Raw genomic sequence first — 24,595 nt, 5'->3', positions numbered from 1 at the left:
CTTTTAGGAGATGATTAAGTTTCGAGGGTGGAGCCCTCATGAATGGGGTTAGTGTTCTTATAAGAGACCCCCAGAGAGCTCCTCTGTCCCTTCTGCCATGTGAGTGCATAGCAGGAAGACAGCCATCTATGAACCAGGAAGGAGGTCCTCATCAGACACCAAATCTGCCGACACCTTAATCTTGGACTTCCCAGACTCCAGAACTACATGAAACAAATGTTTGTGGTTTAAGTCACCCAGTCTATGGCAATTACTTACAGCAGCCCGAACTGACTCAGACAGGTATGGTTCAATATCAGTACCACAAAAAGCATCACTAAAGGTGTTCAAGCTGAGACTGTGACCGTTCAGGCTCCTGAGGGTGGATACTTGGGGAAAGTCCTATAAGCGGGTTCCTTCTGGTCCAGGGTCTGTGATTCTAGGTAATATGTACCTTCTTTCCATCACTGGAAATACCCTTTATGTTGTTTTTCCAGCAGACTTCATTAAAATTAACTTATCTTTTAGCCTTTTATTCATTTGCTTTACTCTTTAAGTTCTATGAAACAGTAATTACTGGAAAGGTTGGCATAGGGCAAGCTGAAAGAAAACTGAAGCAGCACTGAGAACAGCCCCGTTACAGCCTCAGCTCTGCTTGAGATTCTGAATGATCACAGACAAGGTGATTTACGCTCCTGTCTATGCATGTTCTGTTAAAGAGATAGCACGTAAAACTATTTAAAATAAGAGTAAAATCAGAACAATGTTTAGTTATGCTTGAGGACTGTCTGAAGGAATGAATATGTGAGAAGAAAAGTAAAAGATGGGGAAGACATAAATAAAAATTGGAATATTCAAGTGCAGAACTGTCAAGAACCAATCTTGTTTGATTTACTAATCTCTAGGTGGATACCATTGTATCAATCATATACTTTCATATTAAATAGTTTCCGTAATCAGAGCATCTTTTAAAAAAGAAAGTTTAAATGAATTCAATCTTCAATTTTATTGTCTTGACTATGCTCTCAAAATCCTATGCTGACTATTACGTTTTTATACTGGACATAAATAAATGTATAAACAAAAATCTGAAAACAAAGCAAAGGTTAAAGATTTATTATAAAATATAAGCCATGGAGCATTTTTACCGTCAAAACTGAGACTTTGGGCTTCCCTGGTGGCGCAGTGGTTGAGAGTCCGCCTGCCGATGCAGGGGACGCGGGTTCGTGCCCCGGTCCGGGAGGATCCCACGTGCCGCGGAGCGGCTGGGCCCGTGAGCCGTGGCCGCTGAGCCTGGGCGTCCGGAGCCTGTGCTCCGCAACGGGAGAGGCCACAGCAGTGAGAGGCCCGCGTACCACAAAAAAACAAACAAAAAAAACAACAAAAGAAAAAAAACTGAGACTTCGCTTAGTGATTAGAAAACCCTGTACACATCGTTACCTCCACACCGGCTAATGGTTCTGCATAGAAAGTAATCATCAGAAATGATCCTCATGGACCGTTGTTCAAGCTCTTAATCTGCTTAGCAGTTCCTTCATGTGTGATTTACACTTTCCCTTATTGCCAGGCAGCTGCAGCAAACACCTTTTTTTTCCTGGTCTTTGGGAATCGTTTTGTTGCAGTAGGTAATACCAAATCTGACAATACTATGACATCACTAATACTATTTGTGACGTGTGCTTGCAGCTAAATCCTGCCACCTGTTCTACAGAGCAAACTTGACTTGTATCTACGCAGATAAAATCATAGCCCTATGTCCTCAATGAAATAAGTGAATCACTATGATATTTCAGTAAATATTGAGAAGTATCTATTCTTTTTTTGTACCTAACTATCATCTAGAATTCTGTGTGACATGCACAGGCCAGAGATGGCAGGGTAGAAAGAAAAAGAGGCAGCTAGCCTGGGCAAGGGAGAAGATGGAAGAGGGAAAGAGACATATTGCAAAGTATAAGGATATGAGCATTTCATTTTTATAAGAAAATTACCCCCTAGTTCTAGAATAAAACGAGTATTGCTATCATCTACTTTGCTACCCTGAAAAGGAAGACAAATGTGCTTACAGGAAGGAAAAGAAAAAATTATGCTACAAGATTTAATTCTACATTCTGATCATTCTTTTATTGTCACATCCCCTATACAATCATGTGAGAATATCGTTTTAAATGACCTTAAGTAAAAGGGAAAGTACGAGATGAAAATTTATGTAGGACCAAGGGCATTATTTCTCTCTTTTGCAGAGCTGTCTTATTGTTATATTGTTCTTGTAATAAAAAACAAAAAGACCTTCAGATACCAGCAAAGAAATTTTGCTTTTGACTACTATTTTCTTAGCAACATGGCAAATATTTGGTGGGGTAACATACACATACAAAAATAACTCATGAGTCAAAAAACCATTCCTTTGGGAAGTATTTTTGAAAGTATATAATTAACCTCAAACAAAAGCAAGTGAAGGACACCTTTCAAAGGAAACATTTCCACACTGGAGAATTAGTTGCTTTTCTTTCTTTTCCAAATACAAAATGACTTTCCTTGATTCTCCTCCCACACACTAATTCAAATAAACCATGCAGTACGAAGCTTTTTAAATACTGAGATAAGATATTTCAAAGGTCATATTAACATCTGAAAATGGTCCCTTAACATTTTGCAAATATTTAGAGGTTTTGCACACAAATTCACTAATTTTCTAATTTTTGATTGCCAGCATTCCCTAATAATTGAAACCTTAGAAGATTAGAAAATGCTGTGCATGTTGCTATCTTGTCCTCAGCACAGTCAACCATGTGTAGGGACATAGCTAAGGGAAGATGTCAATAGTCCAACCTGTGAGATAGCAGAAGAAATTAACATTTTGCCTATTCTTTTTTTTTTTTTTTCAGTACTCGGCCCTCTCACTGTTGTGGCCTCTCCTGTTGCCGAGCACAGGCTCTGGACGCGCAGGCTCAGCAGCCATGGCTCGCGGGCCCAGCCGCTCCGCGGCACGTGGGATCCTCCCGGACCGGGGCACGAACCCGTGTCCCCTGCATCGGCAGGTGGACTCTCAACCACTGCACCACCAGGGAAGGCCTGCCTACTCTTAAAATAAGGGCTGAACTCAGTGAAAATAATTTTGGCAAAGCAAAATTATAAATATTTCACCATACAAACAGTCAAACAAATTAACATAGTAAATGAGTCTACTTTTCAAGATACAGGAGCACAGTGTCCAGAGGAGGACCCTGAGATTATTTTGCCCCTGACTTTTTCCTTCTTGATACTGTCTACACAGCGGCTATGCCCAGTGAACACCACTCCTACCAGGCCAGCACCAACATTGCCAACCCAACCTCAGAAATAGTGTTTTCTTTCTGAAACTGGTAAAGCATACTTTTGACAATTCCAGGGTACACGTCAAAGACTAACTTGGGCTAACAGATAAACAGAAGATTGTCACATATATAAGGAAGTTTTGTCACAGGTGCTTCGGGGCTATCATTTCTAAATCTGACCCCACATTAGAATCACCCAGAGAACTTTAAAAATGTGGATTCCGGGCTTCCCTGGTGGCGCAGTGTTTGAGAGTCCGCCTGCCGATGCAGGGGACGCGGGTTCGTGCCCCGGTCTGGGAGGATCCCACGTGCCGCGGAGCGGCTGGGCCCGTGAGCCGTGGCCGCTGAGCCTGCGCGTCTGGAACCTGTGCTCCGCAACGGGAGAGGCCACGACAGTGAGAGGCCCGCGTACTGCAAAAAAAAGCAGATTCCAAGGCCCGGCTCCAGAATCAAGCTTTCTCAGGGCACCGGAGCTGGGGGAAATGGGGGTCAGAGGAGTATATGAGGCTTTCTCATGTTCAAAACCACATGGCAAGCAAGAGACAGAACTAGAAGATCTCGTCCCCTACTATTACCAAAGATACTTAGTCACCATCTTCTCTGTGCCATAATACACACTCTATCCCAAATTAACCAGCTGGATTACATGATTTCTCGGTCTTCCTCCTACTTTTATTCCAATTGCTTCCAATAGCAATAAGCACAAAATCCAGCCTCCTCACCATGGCAGGGCCTGCTTTATGGGCACGTGGCTCACACAGTCTCACCGCGCCCACAGTAAGAAGGGCCCGCACTTAGTTAATGCTGTGCTGTCTTCGTCTTGAAATCCTTAATAATTTCTTATAAAGGGATCCTGCGTTTTCATTTTGCACCAGGCCCCACAAATTATGCCGTCAGTCGTGCCTGGCAGGGCCCAGGATCTGGCCCCAGCCTCCTCTCACCTCACCTCCCTCGGCTCTTCTCTTCCCTCACTGGGCTCCAGCCACCCTCTCTTGCTTTCTGTCCCTCGCACGTGCTAAAAAACTAGGTCAGACCACCTAGAGGGGTGGGATAGGGAGGGTGGGAGGGAGGGAGCCGCAAGAGGGAGGAGATATGGGAACATATGTATATGTATAACTGATTCACTTTGTTATAAAGCAGAAACTAACACACCATTGTAAAGCAATTATACTCCAATAAAGATGTTAAAAAAAAAAATAACTAGGTCAGAGCATAAGGCTTAGCTTAGAGACTGCATGAGGTCTCGTACGTCCCTTAATTGTAAGTTTAGCTCTCAGGATCCTACCATCCTCTGACCAACACCAAAACAATGACGACATGCTTAGTGGTGTTTGCAAAGAGACAGATGGTAGAGCTCAAAAAGGGGCCTTGGCTTTTCCTACCACCCTGCCACGTGGACAGAAGGGAGACAAAGTACCACCTGGTACTCCTGCCTTTTGATCCTTGCTGGTAACAAAGAGGAAATGTGTCCCAAACATTGACCTGGGAATTGAGCAATCAGGTTATCAATGATTCCTGGAGGGACTGGAAGAGAGAACTGGAGAGACTGCAGGGGGAAATAAAAAGACAAGGTGAAACAGCCTCTCCTGCAGTCAAATAGATTTTAAAATACATTAAAATGTATTTCTAAGCCACAATAAGATAAGCTAATTAGGGAGAAAGAGAAGCTAAAGGTACTCACGCTATAGTTTTTCTTGAAGCATCTTCACTAAAGAATCTAGGAGCTGGAAAGGATCAAGAGAATCATTTGAAATGATGCTCTCATGTAGCCAATGAATATCTGAGTCTTGCGTGCATCATGTTGATAGCTTTGGAATAATGTAGGGGTTCAGAACAAGTCACCCCAAGATGTGGCACTCTGGCCTGCAAATTCATATGTGCTGAAAACAATCAAGGCCCAAAAGACTTAGGAAGAACCTCTGACCTTCCTCCTAATGCCTAAAAGAATTTAGATAGAGAACCTATTCCAGGAAGGGAACTATCACCATGGTTCCCTTGGAACCTTCAGCCTTCCGTATCCCCGTATTGTACCGTCAGCAACCTCTGATTATCAACCAACCCAGACTGAATTTCTACACCATTTTATATAAAGGACTTGAGCATCCATGTATTTTGGTATCTGTGGGGATCCTGGCACCAATCCCCATGGATACGCAGAGACAACCATATAATATGAATTAGGTGTGGTGGATGGGGAAGAACCCAGCAGAGCCTGTTTGATCAAAGGCCTCTATGTCCCATCGTTTCTAGATGATCCTGTACACATTTGTTGACCAAACATTTACTCTTTTCATTCTTCTTGTGAATTGCCTCCCTTCCCTTTGAAATCCAGACCCCTAACACTCTCTCTTTAGTCCTGAATGACGTATAGACATACATACCTCATTTTGCCTGACTGTCTTTGGAGCCTCCCATGTTTATGCAGATTCCCTGTATGTACGTGATTAAGTTTAGGGGATTTTTTTCTCCTGTTAATCTGTCTTATGTCATTTTAATTATTTAACCAGCCCAAAGAACTAAGAGGAAAGGAGGGAAATGTTCCTCTCCCCAACAAGAGCAAGAGGACATGAACCCAAGGTCACCTTGCTGGGGACCCTTTCTGCCACTTCCTTCTTCACTGGGGACCAAGTCGTAAGGACAAAGACGCCTTAAGCAGCAAAGCTAAAAGGAAACTGTCTTGGTCCAAAGTTGTACGTAGGGAGCCCATCCTGCTAGATAATAATAAAAACGATGGCTCCATTTTTTTAGCAGCTGACAGGCGCCAGGCATTGTGCTGGACATTTTACCTTACCACCCTCCTCACCCATTCACAGCGGCCCTGCCTTTACAGACAAGAAAGGTGCCACTAGCAAGTGTCAGTTACGTCCTCAAGGTCACACAGCTGGTATCAGACAGAATCTCGATTCAAATTAAAGTCTGCCTTTGCTATGGACCCTGCTCTTTTCAAGTAAGGGAATGGAAGAGAAAGTGTGGAGCCGTGAAGAAAGTGAATTCTGCAGGAGGTGACAGCAACCCTGACAGGTCCTCAGAAGATGAGAGCCCCAGCGCTGCAGAGGTTATATAACACCGGCCTGCAGGAGGAGTGCCCGGTAGGCTGCAGAGGCGCACCGCCAGGAGGATGTTGCTGCGGCCTGGGAATCGTTATCTTCTTAAAAAATCATCACTGCAGAGAGAAAACGGCAATATCAAGTTTTCAGACACTGAACTGGAGATCGGCCAAGGGAGACTCAGTTTGCTGCAGAGGATTCGGTAATAAAATGCTGTGTGCATTGGGGCTGGATGTATGGGGGAAAGCAAATGGAAGAGGGCAGTTTTTAGCTCTGACATTGTCTTCAATAATTGGACAGTAGGGTTTACCGTTATTGGAAGCCCTTGATGGGGAATTTAACAGAAACTCTCCTGCAGGAAAAAGAGAGGAAAAAAAACCCCACGACATTAAAGAACCCACAGCTGTTCTCACCGTGGGTCCAGTTCTCCAATTGAAATGGTTCTCCCAGCGGCAAACGGAACATGGTACAAGCACTGTTCTACAGAAAACATTTGTCTAATCAGGATTTGGGGTTTTGTCCCATCTGCTTAACAGGATTGTTCATCGCCTCAAAGTTCACTGAAATCTGTTTGTTATCAACAAATTACATAAGAACCTGGTAAATATTTTATAAAGAGAATTGTAAATATTTCCCTCTCTGTTCAAGGAATAAGTGATTATTTCCCCACAGCCTGCTTGGCCGCCTCTTGTAGGTGATCAAGAGGACATTTTCAAAGCTGCTGTGGCTCATCATGAAGGGGAGAGAAATTTCCAGCCTCTAAGACACTATTGTCACTGTTAGATCAAAGAGTCCAGTAAATCAAGAAGACCTGACATCATGATATCAGCTTAACAGGGCAAAAGAAAATCCAAGAGGGAAACTGTCATTGCCTGCAGAGATTACGCAGTGTGGTCAAAAGAATACAGACTTGAGAGCCAGACAGGCCTGGGTTTGAATCCTGGCTCTGTCACCGACTGCTGTGTGGACTTAGGAAAGCTACTTCATCTCTTGCAGTCTCAACTCTCCACACAGGGTTGGTATCAACGGGTAAGCAAGTTGCCTAGAACAGTACGGGGCACAGAGAAATAATAATAGCAATGATGATACTAGTAGTAGCACTTGTTGAGTAATCACTCGACACATTTTACTTGCCTTCCTCCAACCTCCTCTCTTCTTTTCAATCAAGTGTTTCCTGCCTTAGGTAGAGAAAGCAGCTGACCTCTGGAGAGTCTTCCAGCTCTAAGGTTCCAAACAAGTCCACCAGGCCGTGTTAGTTACTGGTCTTGTCACAAGAGTGTAAGGCAGAAGCAGTGCTTCTTGGGAATGACATCCTGGAAGATGGGCCCCCCATTGTGTCTCTTCATAGTGAGTATAGGGTCATTCTGCCTTTACTGCATGAATGGATGAATGCATGGATGGAGAAAAACATCCAGCCTAGGACCTTGACTTGCAATGAACAGCTGTGTGGCTTGAATCTAGCCCTATAGGAGTCTAGGTTTGTGTATCAGCCCTGGAAAGGCAGCAGTGAGAGAATGGAACCAAATGAGACACAGGACACGTCAATGGAAAACGTAGGTCCATGTTTCCAGCTACCAGGGACTTCTCTGATTGGACCAGGAGGTAAACCCACAATCCTTGAAAATCAGCAATGCCTGGGTTCTCACCACTGAACCCCTTCAGCACACAGTTCTCCATACCATACCCATGCCTGTGCTCTGCCTTTCTCTTTTCCAGGGGTGCCTTAGCGCTTGTAACACTTTTTAGCACATATTTAAAACTCTTCTGCTGGACTCTTTGGGTTCCCTGCAGTTTGGAGTGAGCTGAGAGGGGCCTGCATTATCTATCTATTAAGTGTTCCCTGGCACAGAACAATCCTGGGAGGCCTCAGTCAAGGCCTTGCAACTTCAGGAGACCTACTCTCCATTCTCTGCCCACATGGAGTCCCCCAACTCCATACAATCTAGCTCCTGATGACAGATATGCCAGAGTGTCTTGTGTCCCACAGCCCTGTCTGTCACCATGAGAGTGAAGGCTCCCTGAGGGCAGGCACAGAGAACACATCTGCTTCCTTCTCTCAACTCTCCGTTTCCCACACATAGAAGGTCTGGCTGATTAACATTCTGCTGGCATCTCTGCCTCCTTCCACAGGGGTTAGATTCTTCCTCTCTGAGTCGAGGACCCCCAGCCCTGAGAGCCTAAGGGGGAGGGAGGGGTGAGAGCGAAGGCTGAGGGACCTGGGCTGCTCCTCCCCCTAGTGAAGATGCGTGTGCGTTTGCAGGGGGAGGTGTATGGACCAGGGCAGAGGAGGGTGAGGACCAGACCATCTGGCCCCCAAGGACATGCCCAGAGTCAGGGAACCTATACTGCAGACACAAGATAACCCTCCAGAGATTTCCACGTGTTAAAAGGCACAAAGCTCCTTTCCCAAAGGGTGAAACTCTGGACAAGCGTATCCCAGAGGCCAGTGACAGGCCTCAAATGGCCTAGAGGACGTGTGCAAACATGGAAAGTTTGTGGATTCAGACCCATCCTCTGCTCCCACACTAAAGTGAGCGGTGGGACACTGGACCCTTGAACACAATTTGTTCATTGTCCTCATCTTCACAAGACAGAAATTACTTGTGATATACAGACAATTAGAACGGAACTGTCTATCAGCAGTCACTAAACGACCTTGAACTGTCTATCAGCAGTCACTAAACGACCTTGCGTTTCCAAGGCCTCATGCAAGTAACTACGTAACAGGAGGCTGGAAGAGCAAACCAAAGTCCTTCCTTCCACTGTCTTTCTTGCCAACTTTAAATATTCTCCATATTTTTTTTTCTGTAGGATTCTTCCTGGACTTGATGTTCTGACTAGATTTCCATACTTTGGAAAGACCTGAGTTGTACCCAATAATTACCAGATGGCTGTTAATTACCTCCAGTTACTCACTTTTCACCTCTAGCCTCATCTTTACCATAGAGCTTCCAGCAAACAAATCTATTAGAATAAACCCACCTACACTGGGCCATCCCTACACTGGGCCAACCCTACACTGGGCCAACCCAACTGCCTACAATGGAAGTAGGCAGTTTGACCTTATGAAGTAAAGGCTGTTTTCCACAGCTCACCCCTCTGAGGTTTCTGCCTCCCTTGGGAATTTGATCTAGGCCTTTGGGGCCATGCTCAAACATGGCCACGTTTAGCTGCTCCCCACGGCGTCATTTACCACTGCGTTACGCTCCCACAAATCAAGTCTCCTAGGAAGCTTTTCAAAGAAGGTCTTTATTTGAAAATCAAGTTGTTCCCTCCCTGCTTTGCCCAGCCCATGGGAGCCAGAAGATTTTATTTCAAGGTGAGAAGCGGGGCAGCTAATAGACTATATTCTTCTGAATTTTAGAGGCAGCATTCATTCTCTGCCAAAAATAGGGGCTCCAATTGCCAATCTGCTCCATTTCCAGGGCATTCATTGAACTCCTTAAAAACCACTAATTATATCCTGTGGAAATCATAATCCTTCCTACCGGCTTTTGGGCTTGCCTATTTTCAATGAAGTCAGTAGGCCCCAAATGCTGACTCTCTCTCTATGAAAGTTCTTCTGTATGAATAGAGGGAAAGTAGAAGGAAAAAATAGTCTTGCCTTGGAATTCGGAGACCTGGATGTTAGTCTCAGTTCTGACATTAAAGGTTCAGGGGACTTTTATTCATGTGCACCTATTTCCTCAATTCTAAAGTGAAAGATTGGGAATGACATTTTCAGTGTCACTTCCAGCCCCAAACAATGCTCAATTAGCCCATAGAGTCATCCTTCCATGGGCTCTCAAAGCTTCTCTGAGCAGAGAAGCAAGAACTTAAGCCCTGGGTCTGAGGCAAGGGGAAGCAGCTAGTACAAGGGAAGAAAGGAAAGCAACGAATTAAAGCTAGGATATGTAGGATGTCATTTGCCAAAATATATTCCAGGAAACAACATGGCCCTGGAAAACAATAGGTGCTGCTATCTTTAAAGGGTGCTCTATGGTCAAATAAATTTGGAAAATATTCAGTTAACAAATGGCTTCCTTTAGTGTGGGTCTTCTCACAGCAAGTAAAATGCTAATATGAACTGTAGATCTCCCAATGGTGCACACAGCATGTATGACATCTCAAAGTTATATTCTGAAGAAACCACTCTGGGAAATGTTCATCTAAGAGAAGCTACAACCATCAACAGAGCTGTTAGCAAACAGGGCAAGATATCCCTGGAGATAACACCTAGGGAAAGTTAGATTGTCACTGTAAATGAAGTAATAATGGCTATGGATTCCTTCTGCAGTAAAGATTTGAATATCTAGGAACTCAATTCTTTCAATGAGTATTTATTAAATGCTTCCTATGGATTTAGGCCTGTGCTGGGGAAAAGAGAGTATTTTTAAGTGAGTGTGTGTGTGTGTGTGTGTGTGTGTGTGTGTGTGCACATACGTGCGCACACGCATGCATACGCTGGGCAGAGGTAGGGAGTAGAGGAAGTGTGGTAAAGAGAAATACTTGATCACAGGCCTCAGGACATAATCTGGTGAGTTAACCTAAGTTAATTATAGAAAACTATGCAGGGTACCAAGCTTTATGGTCAAGACAATGTAAGAATGTGTATCAATGAGAAATGGCACAGGCAGGAAGATCTTTGTGAAGAGTCAAGGCTCATACTGGTCTATTAGAAATTCAGTTAGTATAGATCAGATGATAACCTGACACGACTGACACGTAAGATTTGTCTCCATTTATAAGTTAAGAGCTGACAAATATTTCTTAGCACCAATAGTTAGGACAGAATAATTGGAAGTGCTGCCATAAAGTGTAGAATTACTTGTCTATGCCTCTAGTCGGTTGCAATGTATGGCCATTTCTCACTACCACTTTAGTATATAACTCTTCCTGTTCTCCCCCTACTCTATGCTATCAATCCCACTCCCTATCCTCTGGGTTTCCCTCCATTCATGTAAATTCATGACCATGTCAAGCCCCAATTTGTGGCCAGTCTCTCAAGAGGTCCTGGAAAACATACCATGCACCTCGTTTATTCCATCACTCTTTTCCATTGTGGACTTCCTGGTTTCATGTGAGCTCACTGCGCGTAATATGCTCACAGGGCGTGTGTTCATGAACTCTCACCCCACTTAAAGTTGAGATGAGTCTTCCAACACATACTGGGAAAAGGAGATAGTTGACCATCCACCTTCTCCCCACTGTCGTGCCAAAGAACCCCACATGTCTCCTTGCATAGTGTTTACCAGGGTATGCGAGTGCTGAGAACTTAACCTGGTAAATTTCAATAGGCCAGACGATTTTAAAGAAAGAAGATCATGCTCCATCAATTGCTATGATACATAACAGGTCTTCAGGATGACCCCCCGTGAGTCACACCTCCATGTGTTCACTTCCTTTGTAGTCCCCTCTCCCAGTGAATTTTAGGTGGCCTTGTCTAACCAATAGAATGTACCAACGAGGATACTCTGTGACTTCTGAAGCCAGTTCATACAAAGCCTTGAAGTTTCTGCCTTGGTCTCTGGGAACAATCACTCTTGAAATGCTCACGCTAGATGAAGTCAACCTTCATGTAAGCATTTTGACTACCCTGAGACTCCTGGGCTTCAAAAAACTCAAGCCACCTGGAGGCAAGCTGAAGATACCAGGTGGAAAGGGTTGATGCTACAGAACACTGAGGTGACAGAGGAATGAAGAAGTCATCCTGGAAGTGGATGCTCCAGCCCCAGGCACCCCAGCTAAGGTCCCATATATCAGAGACAAACTGCCAGGTGAAAGCTTTCCTGAATTCCCAACCCACAGAGTCATGAGCCAAAGAAGATGTTTTCGTTAAGCCACTACGTTTCAGGGAGTTGATTATGCAGCAGTAAATAATGAGAACACTTGCTCTCATCCAATGCAGGAGTTAACTTCAAATGAAAGGAACACATAGAATAGGTTTTGATTGCTGACATAAGAAGAAACTGAGATGAAAGCTTATCTGCCTGACAAGGGCAATGGTATCCATATTTTTCCTAACTGAGAAACTGTCAATTCCAATAAGAGGAAATGAGATCTAGATGATCAAGCAATGGGAGTAATTTGGAGGAGCACGATGGAAGGAAATGTGTGTGGAGCACTTGATATTTTCAGGTATGGCTGCATGAATTCTCGCACTCAATCCCCGTAATGAACTTGTCTTAGAGTGGTACCCTGCTCCTCACTTTATAAATCAGGAAACGGAGCCAGAGAGAGAAGAATGGGCTGCCAGGCCACAGAGCTTGAATGAGTATGCTGTCTCTCACAGGGTTGAGAGGTAGACCTCACAAGCTAGCAGCTAGGTATTATTCTGAGCGCTCCCTCAGGTTGATCCTGAAATTAAAGGCAGTAACAGAGCTAGCAGCCTCTGGGTAGAGACAGGATCACTTCCAGGGAACCACTTGAGAAAGGGATAGAAAATCCAAGCCCCGTGTGAAAATCCAGTTTTAACTCCCTGAACTCCTGCTGAGGAAATTCCTTTCCACATATATTTATTGAGTACCTCCTGCGCTAGGGCTCCAAAGATGAGTAAGAACTACCCCTGACTCAAAGACCTCGTAATCCAGTAGAGAAAGCATTCACGCAAATTCACTAGTGTTAGGAGGGCTGCGCAAAATGTCTCAGGAGAAGCTGCCCTTTGCCCCACCTGAGGGGTCTGGAAGCGTGTTCTAGAAGAGCTGCCGACTACACTCATCTTTGCAGGACTGGTAGAAGTCAGCCAGCCTCAAGGGACTGAAGATGTCCTCGTTGTATGGAGACACTCCACCTTTGGCCTTCCTGCCTATCATTTCTGGATCCTCTGTGATAAACCTGCAGAAAGGTATGACTGCCTCTTTCTTTCTATTAAACCTGTCACTGGAGTTTCTAGTACTTTGTCAAAATATAATGCACACATGAAGCCTGAGTAGGATGATAAATTGAGAAAGCTGAATTCTCTGTGTGCTTTGAAAATAAAGCCCAAAGGAAAATACCTTGAATATTGATGGGAGGTTTAATACTTCATTTTTATCTTTCCCTCAAAGCACACTTCACACTCCACTGAACTAGTTCATAGATCTGGCTGAAAATCTTCCATTCTGTGCGCCTTTGCTGGACATTGTCGTTTACCCCAAATGCTCCTACCTCTCAATATAAAACTTCATTTCTTATCCCTTTTTAGAGAAGAGCTCTCACTGGCTAAACCCAGACGTGAAGAACTGAAGAGGAAAAATGCTATTTCCTCCAGCTTTGGTTCTCCCCTTCTCTTCTCTCTCCTTCTTCCCTCTATCTCTCCCAGTACTTCTCTCTCTGTCTAGCCCTCTCTCTGTCTCTGTCTTCATTTCCTTCTTTTTCTCTTCTCTGAAAACATATCTCCAACTCCCTTTTCTCTTTATTTTCATCCACCCTTTAAATACATTTTAATGTAATGAAAAAGTCAGCTTTTGAAATCAAGTTGATTCCAATCTTCTTACTGAACTTACACACACACACACACACACCACACTTGCACACAAAACACACATTTGCATGCACATGGCACCATGTTCTTTGCATATTCTCCATTCGTTCTCTTCTCCCTCCTCTTTGCCCTTCCAGATCCTCTGTCCTTTCAAGTTCATATCCTAGCTCCTGCAGGCAAGTCTCTTCAATCCTTCCAGGCCACAGAGACTTCTCCGTCTTTGGAGTTCTGATAGCATTTATTTCCGTACCATCTATCATAGCATGAAATTAACCATTGTCTAGAATTGTTCTCTCATAATACTTTTATTCCTGAGAAGATAGATTCTTGTCCATAGCTAAAAATGTCTCCTGTATTGCAATCCCCTGCCCAAGAATCTTGAGTGGTTCCCTGTGGCCTATAGCAGTGTTTCTCTAACTCTCCCAATGAAGCACAGACAGCTCAATAGAATGTACGCATACTGTTTGTGATTCTGGGGTACAGCCCAACTGCCCCCTCTCACAAAATGTCCTTAATAGCTCATGGTTTCACTTTTAAAATGCAAGCAAATTTAACATTATAACTTATAGTAAAGCTTTCTGTAAATCTGTAGAGATGAACTCAAATTCATGAGATATGAAAATGTGGGAACATTCGAGATAGTTCGGTCTAAAGCCTAATCCTTTCACAGAAGGGCAGCAGTGAGGAGAGGAAGCCCATGCTTTAGAGACCACGGCAGGGCCAAGAGTGGCCATACCAGTGCCGTAAATTGCTCTGTGGCTTCCCAGCCCTTTCACGATATAGACCAAACTCTCTAGCATGATATTCAGTACCATCTGTGATTTGGCCACTCTCTGCTTCTCCAGCCTCACCTTTCATGCTGCATCTCTCTGTCCTCATGCACACTCCACTCTAGCCATAAGGAAGTGCATGCAATGTCTTACATACACCTTGGCATTCACATTTCATGATGCTCTTTTCCTGAATGTCCTTTCATATCAACCCTCCACACACACCTCTCAGTCCCAAGCCAGCTGGTGAACACTTTCTCCGGGAAGGTGTTTTGTGCTAACGATGGACCAAGTATCATCCTGTTTTTCCACTTTCTATTACAATGTCTTTTACATTATTTCACTCATTTGTTAAAAAAGAAAAGAACTGTTCAAGCCCCTCACCCAATAAGGTGCAGGTGGAGCATAAGTAATGCAGTGCAGTAATACTGACTTGTAGGTTTTGGTAGAACAGTCGGTATGCAAAAATATGTACAAATTAAAAGTCAGCTTTTCATGGAATAGGAACTTTTCCCACAGAATGGGAAAATCATTTGATGTTAAAAAACAAAAACAAACTAAAAACTTCGTTGGCTGGAGGGGAATACAGAGGTTCTGCATGTAGCCATTCATCTAAGATGCATAATGCACACTAGAAAAACTGGTGCTAGTTCTGGGAAATAGTCCAAAGGGGAGCGGACCCCTCTCCTGAGTGTCTCAGGCAGCCTGGAAACAGGCTCTTGCTCTCTCCCTTCTTCCTCAGCTCTTCTCCCACGAGGTGCTAGAAAGAGAATACAGCATGTCCCAGACACTTAGGAGCTTTCAGGTGAGTTGAATGGCTGAGTCATACACGCATACTTTAAAAGCAGTGTAAGAGCTTTCCAAGAGCTACATAAAGTGACCCAAGAGCTACAGTTTCTGAGGGAAGAAAAGAATCCAGTGCTGGAGGGTTGGGGAAATCATCCTGGAGGAGGGCAGAATCCTTCAGAGACGGGAGCTGGTCTCAGAATTTTTCAAGGCCATTTTTGCTGCTTGTATATTCTGATGTCAAAGGACGCAGCCTTGCTTTCCACTAAATTCTTGTTTAAATGCCATGGCTCACAGTGGAATGGTCCTTTAGTATTGCTGGCCGTAGGGATGGGATTTCCATGAGGTGCCACTATCTTAACCTATACCCTCTACACTCCCACTCCCCAAAGAAGAAAGGGGCTAGCATTTCTTGAGTATCCACTAAGTCCAGGAGCACATTTAGCATATAAGTACATGCTTACAGTGAATCCTCCCCAAAACCCGTGAGATATGCTCATTTTATAATTGAAGAACCTCTGGCAAAGCCCAGGTAACCAACCCGCCCAAGGTCACACAGCAGGTAAGGGGCATACCTGAGCCTTAAACACAGCTTTTCTGATTTCAAAGCACAATATTCCTTCTACACCATCAGGAGCTGCATTGGTGTAACATTATTCTGTGCTTTATTTTATCGAGATCCAAATGTCATTGAGCTTGTAACGGTACATAACTATTGTCCAAAATAGATATTGTATTAATATACCCCAAACTCTCGACATTTAAAAAACATTTCCATCAATCTACTCTGGGCTAAAGCTTTCCGCGGTTACATCATTGATGAACTCTGCAAAGGGTAAACCACGATTTATCTGGCAGTATTTCGCATGATTCCTCCAAACTTTTTTATTTAACTCAATGCTATCCCTGAACTCCTGCCTAGCTTTCTGGGAAGAAAATGCAGCAGAATCACCTGCTTTAAGGTTAGGCATAGCTAAATGTTAACCACAAATAGCATGTCTTACAATCCCTATGTTGCTAATGATTTTCTTTTGGATTTTAAAGCCAGCTAATTCAAGAACTGAAAGCAATGTAATATTGCATAAGTCAAACTTTATATAACGTTTAGTCCTTGGTTTTGGTCTCTCCCTTATACTGATCACCTTATACATGAAGAAATTAGTTGGGGTTAAACAAATGTATGAACCATGTACATATTCACTGGCAGTTCTGCCTTGCCTCCAGAGTACTCCTAGAGGTGGGAAGCACATTCCAATTAGACCCTAGACACAGTTCTGCACAAAAGCAGTCATTACATGGGAAGCTCATTATGTGACTCCCCTTAGCAAGCCTGCTTAAGGGCCTTCCTACTTGGTACTAACGCCCTTCTCATGGATAACGGGCCTAAAGGAAGTTACAGGTAGAGTCCTCATCTGCTAAGCTGGGGTCCCATGGGATAGCGGGATCAAACCAGGATCCAGACCAGGCTGCCGGAGTGAGCTGGGCTGTGACGGGGCACAGGCGACGTGACTACTATGAAATGTAATGGAAACTCAGGGAGGCGTTATGAAGAATCTAATCAAGGAGGGACTTTACGTAGGACTGGCGGAAGATAACGGGCCCTGGGATACACTACTCCGTGGCCATGGAAGGAATTACGAGCGGACAACAAGGTAAGGGGGGTCCAGAAGTACCAACCAGAGAACAAAAGCACAGAGGGCGAGGCAAGATGGAGTTTCAGAAGAGGACCCCAGTTACCAGAGTGAAGGTACAAGTTAGAATCTGTGAATCACTTGACGTTGAGCTACTGATTGAACCACGCGTGTTTATAAATCTCTGTGCCTTCTTATTCCTTTTATTTCAAACGCTCATACTGCCTCCTGTGCTTCAGTCCCCTTTTAAAATACTCACAAACATTTCTTGAAAAGCTGTAACAACCCTTAGAGGCAGATACTAGTATCATCCCCACTTTATTAGTTAGGAAACTGAGGCACAGGGAAGTTAAGAAACTTGCTCGAGGTTACAGAGTCAGAAATTAATTATTCTTTGAAATTTTACCTAGAACTTGGTGAGCCTTTTCAATTTGCAAACAAGTGTTCATTTCAACTCCATAAAATTCTATATCTAATATATTGTTCATTACTGTCTACAATCTATTGCTCGGTTTACTTTTTCTTCAGAACGACTATTTTTCAAGGATCGGATATTTACTTTGTGATCAACATACCTATTATCTTTTTGTTCATGTTTTTATTTTGTCCTTTTCTCTGCATTTGAAGAAAGTATTTCAAATTTATCTTTGATTTCTTGTTTTACACCTTTCACTTCTCTTTTTCCCTTCCATTGCAGATTTTTATTTCAATATTGTATTTTTACTTTCTCAAATTCTTTTATTTCAACCAGTCCTTTTTTATCTCTACCTTCCCTTCAGTTTGGTCTCACCTTATGACTGCCTATTCCTTAGATTGAGAACAGGCCATCTTACATTTTATTAAATCCATCTAACAAGGGGTTTCTGAAATTGTCTTCTAGTTTCTGGAGTAAAATTTGTTTTCTAAGGTATCTTATTCTGAGTATTTTAGATTATTCTACTTTCCTGGAGGTTTAGAGAAACAATATGTGCAAGATCCTTCCAGCCACCGTCCCCCATACACACACGCTCGTGCGCGCGCCCGCGCCTACACACATGCGCACAGTCCCCTTGGCTTTCGTCACTCAGATGTATATCTGGAGTAAATACTGATGTGTATAACCTTGAGTACAAATTCTGAGACCTAACACAATTCAGTGTAGCTCTGGTTGGTCTAGAATGAGCTGTTTTGTTCTTGACGTCAGTTTTCCTGTCACACCACAAAATTAGAACAGGCTGTAGCTCTTCTTTGAATAACTATCGTATTCAAATGGCTTCTCATTGCACAATATATTGTACAAAAGAAATTCTAGGGGAAAGAGAAACATGTTTGCACACGCACACGCACACACAAAGAAAAAACCTGGCCAGAGGAGAAGGAAGTATCTGATGGATGTGGTGTGCCTTAGGGCAAAAGATTTCTAAATTCCTTCTGATTTATTTCATACTTGGAAAAACAAACAAACAAAGCCACAATCCATCAGACCAGTGATAAGGCACTAGATGCCTTCTCGCTCCCACAGTCCCTAAGAGTTTAAAGTCGAATGAGTAGATACGACACTTGCTCCTTCAAAAAGGAGGTCTATCCCGTTACTCTAGCAGATGGTACCATGCTCAATATCAGAGCAGTTTTCAACAGTGAGAGAATTCATGCTGGCTAGTTCATTACATACATATCTGTTCCATCTCTTCTTTGGGGCAATCAGGCATATGGGAAGTTTAGATTTTGACAATGAATCTTGTTGAATGATACATACAAAAAGATATCTTGATATCAAGGTAGCGTGTTGGTCGGGTAATGACCTAGTAACAGAAAGAAATGTCTAGGAAGAGGAGGACTTCATTGATCATACTGTGAACAATATTCTATATTCTATCCTTGTCCTGTTGGAATAGTAGCCTTAATGGTATGGAAATTCTTGGAGTGACATCTCAAAAACAAAAACCAATTTGGATGAAGAAATACAAAAAGAGGTCCAGATGGCTTTTGTTGTGCTCACCATTGTAAATGAGGATGGCTGTCCATAGCAGCCAGAGAGCATCTGTTCGCCATTTTATTCAATTACTTAATTAGAATAATGTTCTCTCCTTAATTGTCACTGTTTTAATAAAACAGAATATCAAAGTAAAGTTGTTATTCGATATTCTCTAAGTAGAGTTTAAATGCATAGGAGGAAAGCATCATCCGATATTTCACTGAGTCTCAAATACATGTCCCTCTCCCTCATCCTATAGAGTTAATTCTCCCATCAGATGTGTAAAGCTTCTGTTTAAGCAGAGGGAAATTTGGGGCCAAACTTCTAATGTTATCCCCTCCAGCAGATCTATCACTGTGTTGTTGAGGAGAGAAAGTTGGCGGCAAGGAACAGCATGATTAATCACATTGTTGTTTCTTTAACTCAGATAAATCCATCTCACATGCCTTGTGAGAGTTGTCCACTTGGTAAAATAGGATATAAACGAGCAAGCCTAGGAATGGAAATCCCCTGGTAATATGGCAGGTACCCAGAAAAATATTGTCTACTTCTTCAGAGTTATGACACTTTTCAGAAGCCATTCTGCATCTCCATAGTTAAATGCATTTATAAGGTTCTTATGAGAAAGGGTCTGTCCACCCTAAAAGTTAAAAACAATTCTTCAGCAGCGAAGCAAGACTGATAAACTATCAGCAGCCCTCTGAATGCAAACAAAAACAAAAGAAAAGAAAGAAAAAGTTACTGCATCTTCCATCTATCATGGGTAGGCCATGAGCTCAGGATCTTGAGACCTATAGACTCATAGCGCTGAAAGAGACCCCAAAGTCCATTCAGCCCACATGCAAACTCCCTGGGATGCATTTTAAGAATACTGATACTTTAACCCCACCTCATACTACTAAATCCAAACCTTTCGGGAAGGGACTGGATTTCGGTATTCTTTAGACGCCCCCGGGAGATTCCAATGTGCAACCAGGATTGAGAACCACTTGCCTCTGGTCAAATGAGGCAAAAGAAGAATCGGGGAATTCAAATCACCCGACTGGAGAAAGACCATCATAGGGGATGCAGATGGCATATATGGGCATCTGAAATATCTCCCTATCCAAGCTGAATGCAAGTTGCACATGTTAAAAAGAAATGATGATGGGGCAATTGAGAACAGCAACAACAAAAGACTACTTTAGTGTTACGTAGAAGTGCACAGAAGGTAGTTTAAAGTCTCCTTCTTTCAGTTAGGAGCTGTTGATGAGAAAGTTGCTCTCAAGGCCCGAAGCAGCCCCAAAATGTGTGCGTGCCCTTGAAAGAATCAAAGGTTGCAATTTAGTAAAAGTCAAAACAAAACAAAAACATTAAATTTTACCTAGATTATTTTAATTCTTAACCCTTTCTCTGATTTGTATATTTCCTTTATATTATTTAGTATAACCATTTGGAGTTAAGAAGTAGTTAATTCTATGATTTCAAGAGGATATGTCTTTTGGGGGAGAAAGCCTGAGTGGGTATTAGAGAAGCTGGGGGATGGGGAGCATAGGGCACTTACTGGGCCATGGGGGTGGGGATGGAAGCAACATTAAGAATTCATTTTTTTCTTTTACTAAATCCAAGAGAAAAGAGCCACGGTGTCAAGGCTGAAATTTTGTTTTGGGCCCCTCAGCACACATTTCACAAATGGTGTCTTTCTCCCAGACCAACTGCAAGTCTGCAAGTCCATTAACTGCCCTGGTAAAAGTTCACAACTACTGCCTAGAAGCTTCTAGAAGCTGAGTGGAAAGAGATCAAGGAGACCCATGAGTCAAAGTGGGCTAGAAATTCAGGCTCCAAGTCTCAGGCTCCCTCCAAACCTTCTGACCTGGGCTGCTGCTACCCACTGGGCCCCAGGGAGGCCCCATACCAGCAAGCTCTGCCATCTGTCCAAAAGTCCCACGTGGGACCAGCTACCATTTGTATTTCAATTTCACCACTTGGTGTTCTGTATAGGTTTACCTCATTCATTTATACAAGATTTGATTGGGATTTATTTGATTTTGATGAGTAACTGACTTGTGGTTTAGTCTTAGAACTAATGATGCCAGACAGTTCCTAAAGAATCTGTCTTCTATGATTCACAGCCGACTTCATAGGAATTTAGCCCAGACATAAATGTAGTAAATCCAAGATTGATCTGAGGAAGACTACATCATTCATGTTTCTCTCTGATACTTGACATAAGCCTGTTTTCTGTTGAGGATACCGATGTATCCACTGTAACTTATTTTTGCTCTGAGCATGGCTTAAATTGTACTGATGCCCCTCCTCCTTGGTGACTCACATAAGACAGTTCAACTGCCCTGAGCCGAGCAGGATCTATTATGGGCAATGTCTCCTCTGGCTAGAACTGCCCAAGCCACGGTCCTTGGCTCAGAGAAGTAGTGGTAGCACAGGTCTTGTACAGAGCTGGTGACTCACTGAAGCAGCACTGGCTCCTGACCCGGAGGCTGGACTCCCATGGCTGGCCAGCAAACCATGAGAGAGCCTATCATGAAGGCACAGCCAGTAGAGGTGATAGATACTGACCAATCAGAGCAGCAACCTACTGCCTTTGAATTAGCAACTCCAGAGAGGATTGGCCAGACAGGAACAAATTGAACATGAAGCACTCCCATGCGAAGAAGCTCAGACCCCACAAAAAAGAGAACTAATGGGCCCCAGAGCTGCCCTGGGTCCTGAATAGACTCCCAGTCCCAGAACCACTCCACCAGCATTCCAGTCCAAACCCACCTTTTCTCTGTATGGCCTGAGAAAATCTCTATTCCCTACAACTACAGATCTCGCGCAACGGAATGAATTCTAGACTTGGAATTGTGACAAACGGGATTAGAGTTCTAGTTCTGTCACTTACTAGGTAAGTCAACGTGTTTAATTCTTTTGAATTTGATTTCCTAACTTGTAAAAGAGGAGAAATGTCAATTACCTGGTCCCAATGTTAAGAAGTTGATGTGAAAAAATTTTTATATGAAACTTAGAACAACGTCTTGCCCATAGGTAGTCAACAAATGTTAGATATTGATTTTATTGTGATGATCAAATAAGGTAAGAACTGTTTCAGGCACACAACAGACACTAATACATGGTAATTATCAGAACAGTCTCTGCACATAGAAGATAGGCTCTAAAGCAACATCTCTATCATGAGCAAAGAGTTATTTGTTACTCCAGTTTTCTCTTTAACAAGTGGAAACAAGGGAGGAGGGCTGCTGAGAAGCCCGCAGTCCAGTGCTCTGCTGGCAGGCATGCTGAGAAGCCCCTCCTGAGGAAGAGGCCAACACGCACTGTCTTACCCACTTAACAGAGAAGGTCCTGTTGCTGTCACTACCACTCCTTCCTACTAGAAGAATAAGTGTTATTGATATGGAACAATTTAATTTAAATACAAGCTAAGTGCAATAGGAATATCTATTTTCAGCAAGACCCCCAGCCAACTGAGCTAAAGAATGCTAGCAAATTTGGGAGGAGATCCCTAGAGAAAGAATGTCAGGAAAATGTGGCCTCCCGCTCTGAATCTGTTACACAAGGGAAGCTGGGAAAGGGGTCTGGTGGAACCTGACGGGCACCACTCAGTCCCTCAAGGTCTGACAGAGGCCCCCTGGTCTGCCCAGCTCCAGCCTCCTGTGGGTGTGAGGAGGGTAGGCAAGCGAGCGAAGACACGAGGCAGAGGGGTCTGTGCGCCCTTCTCACAGAGTACCCTTGCTGTGTCTGCGGATGCCGTTCAGGCTCAGAAGAAGAGGGGCTGCAGATTGGGAATATTTGCCAAAGGATGAAGAATAGGAAGGAGCTGAGGCTTGGAGTATGACAGAGCGAGCACAGTAGAAGGAGAAAAGTAAACCTTTTTAATGTTCATGTAAAAATAAACAGTAAACATTGATAGACTTGATTCATTTATTAAATCTGTAGCCTCTTTCACACTTTGGGCAAGTTGCTTCTAGAATTTTACCTGTCTGAACCCTGCTAACATATTTTCTGATCATTCTGGTTCAAAAACGAAAACGGAGGGCTTCCCTGGTGGCGCAGTGGTTGGGAGTCCGCCTGCCGATGCAGGGGACACGGGTTCGTGCCCCGGTCCGGGAGGATCCCACATGCTGCGGAGTGGCTGGGCCCGTGAGCCATGGCCGCTGAGCCTGCGCGTCCGGAGCCTGTGCTCCGCGGCGGGAGAGGCCACAGCAGTGAGAGGCCCGCGTACCGAAAAAAAAAAAAAAAAAAAAGGAGAACCAGAGCCAGGCACCTTATAAAGTGCAATGAGATTCGCTAACTGTCCATTGCCTTTACCATGAGAACAATGCAAGGGGAGTAAGTTGATCATGACCTAACATAGTCTGTGTTTGCAAAGGTGGCTTGGTTCACACTTTTAGCACTTTTTCAAAACAGTGGCTATCGTTAAACCAATCTGGATTGTTTTCTCTGTTATCACAGTCTCTTATAAGAGACGAAAGAAACATTGGAGCACTGTTTTACAAGCTGTGTTCCACAACAAAGTAGTTCCAAGAAATGTAATGGGTACTACGAGAAAAGAGGATTCTCTTTGTCAGAAAAGTTTATGAGCTCACAACGTGCATAAGGATATTAAAGGCTTTAGAAGTCCTACAATAAACAAAAGAAAACCCCAAAACTATGAAGCTTGGTTTAACTCAGCATTTCCTAAGCCTATTTGATGAAAGTGTCCTATTTTCATGAAGCACTTCTCTAAGGTCATGCAGAACAGGATCCACATAACATTGGTTTTAAAACCACTGCCTTCAAGTGTTTTCTTACCAAAATATCTGGTCCTGTAACCCACTCAATTAAAAAACAGCTTCTTTAACATCCCTGACAAAAAGACTCTCAGTTCATACTCTTCTTAGCCATGTCCCATGACTAGAAAGACTTGACCTCAGGGGACATCTAGTTCCATGTCTGAAAAATGACCGACAAGAGCATGGAAACTGGAGTTAGAAGACCTGGACTCTAAAAGCCTGCTGGCCATAAGCTTTTCTCCTCTGAGCCTTGGAGTTTTTCTGTATAAAATGGCCGTGATGACACTACCTACATAAAACTATGTAACGTTTTATAGTTTATTGTCTCTACTGGTATTCTACTAGTAGCCAAGAGTTGCTTCCTGTAACTTTATTTCTGTTATGCTTATCTTGTCTTCTGGAGACAAACATAATTGAGTGAAAACTGTCCCAGTTTCACACAGTATTCTGTCAGTTAGATCACAGTTACATTGGACGTCTCAAAATTCCCTTTTCTGGGATATACTCAGTTATTTAACTACAGCTTGTAAAATAAGAAAACGTAGTACCAAGTTCCTTCAAAATCATGGGATTTTTCTCTGCAGATACAATGCTTAAGGCTCTTCCTAATATTTTTTATCAGGAATTAAACCTACTATTTCAGGTTTGATCTCACACCAGCAGAAAACAGTATCGGGCTTCCCTGGTGGCGCAGTGGTTGAGAATCTGCCTGCCGATGCAGGAGACGCGGGTTCGTGCCCCGGTCCGGGAAGATCCCACGTGCCGCGGAGCGGCTGGGCCCGTGAGCCATGGCCACTGAGCCTGCGCGTCCGGAGCCTGTGCTCCGCAACGGGAGAGGCCACAGCCGTGAGAGGCCCGCGTGCCGCGATGAAGAGTGGCCCCCACTTGCCACAACTAGAGAAAG

The sequence above is a fragment of the Kogia breviceps genome, chromosome 11 (genome assembly GCF_026419965.1).
Source record: "Kogia breviceps isolate mKogBre1 chromosome 11, mKogBre1 haplotype 1, whole genome shotgun sequence".
NCBI classification, from domain to species: Eukaryota; Metazoa; Chordata; class Mammalia; order Artiodactyla; family Physeteridae; genus Kogia; species Kogia breviceps.
The sequence above is the reverse complement of the archived record's forward strand: the minus strand, read 5'-3'. Positions refer to the sequence as shown.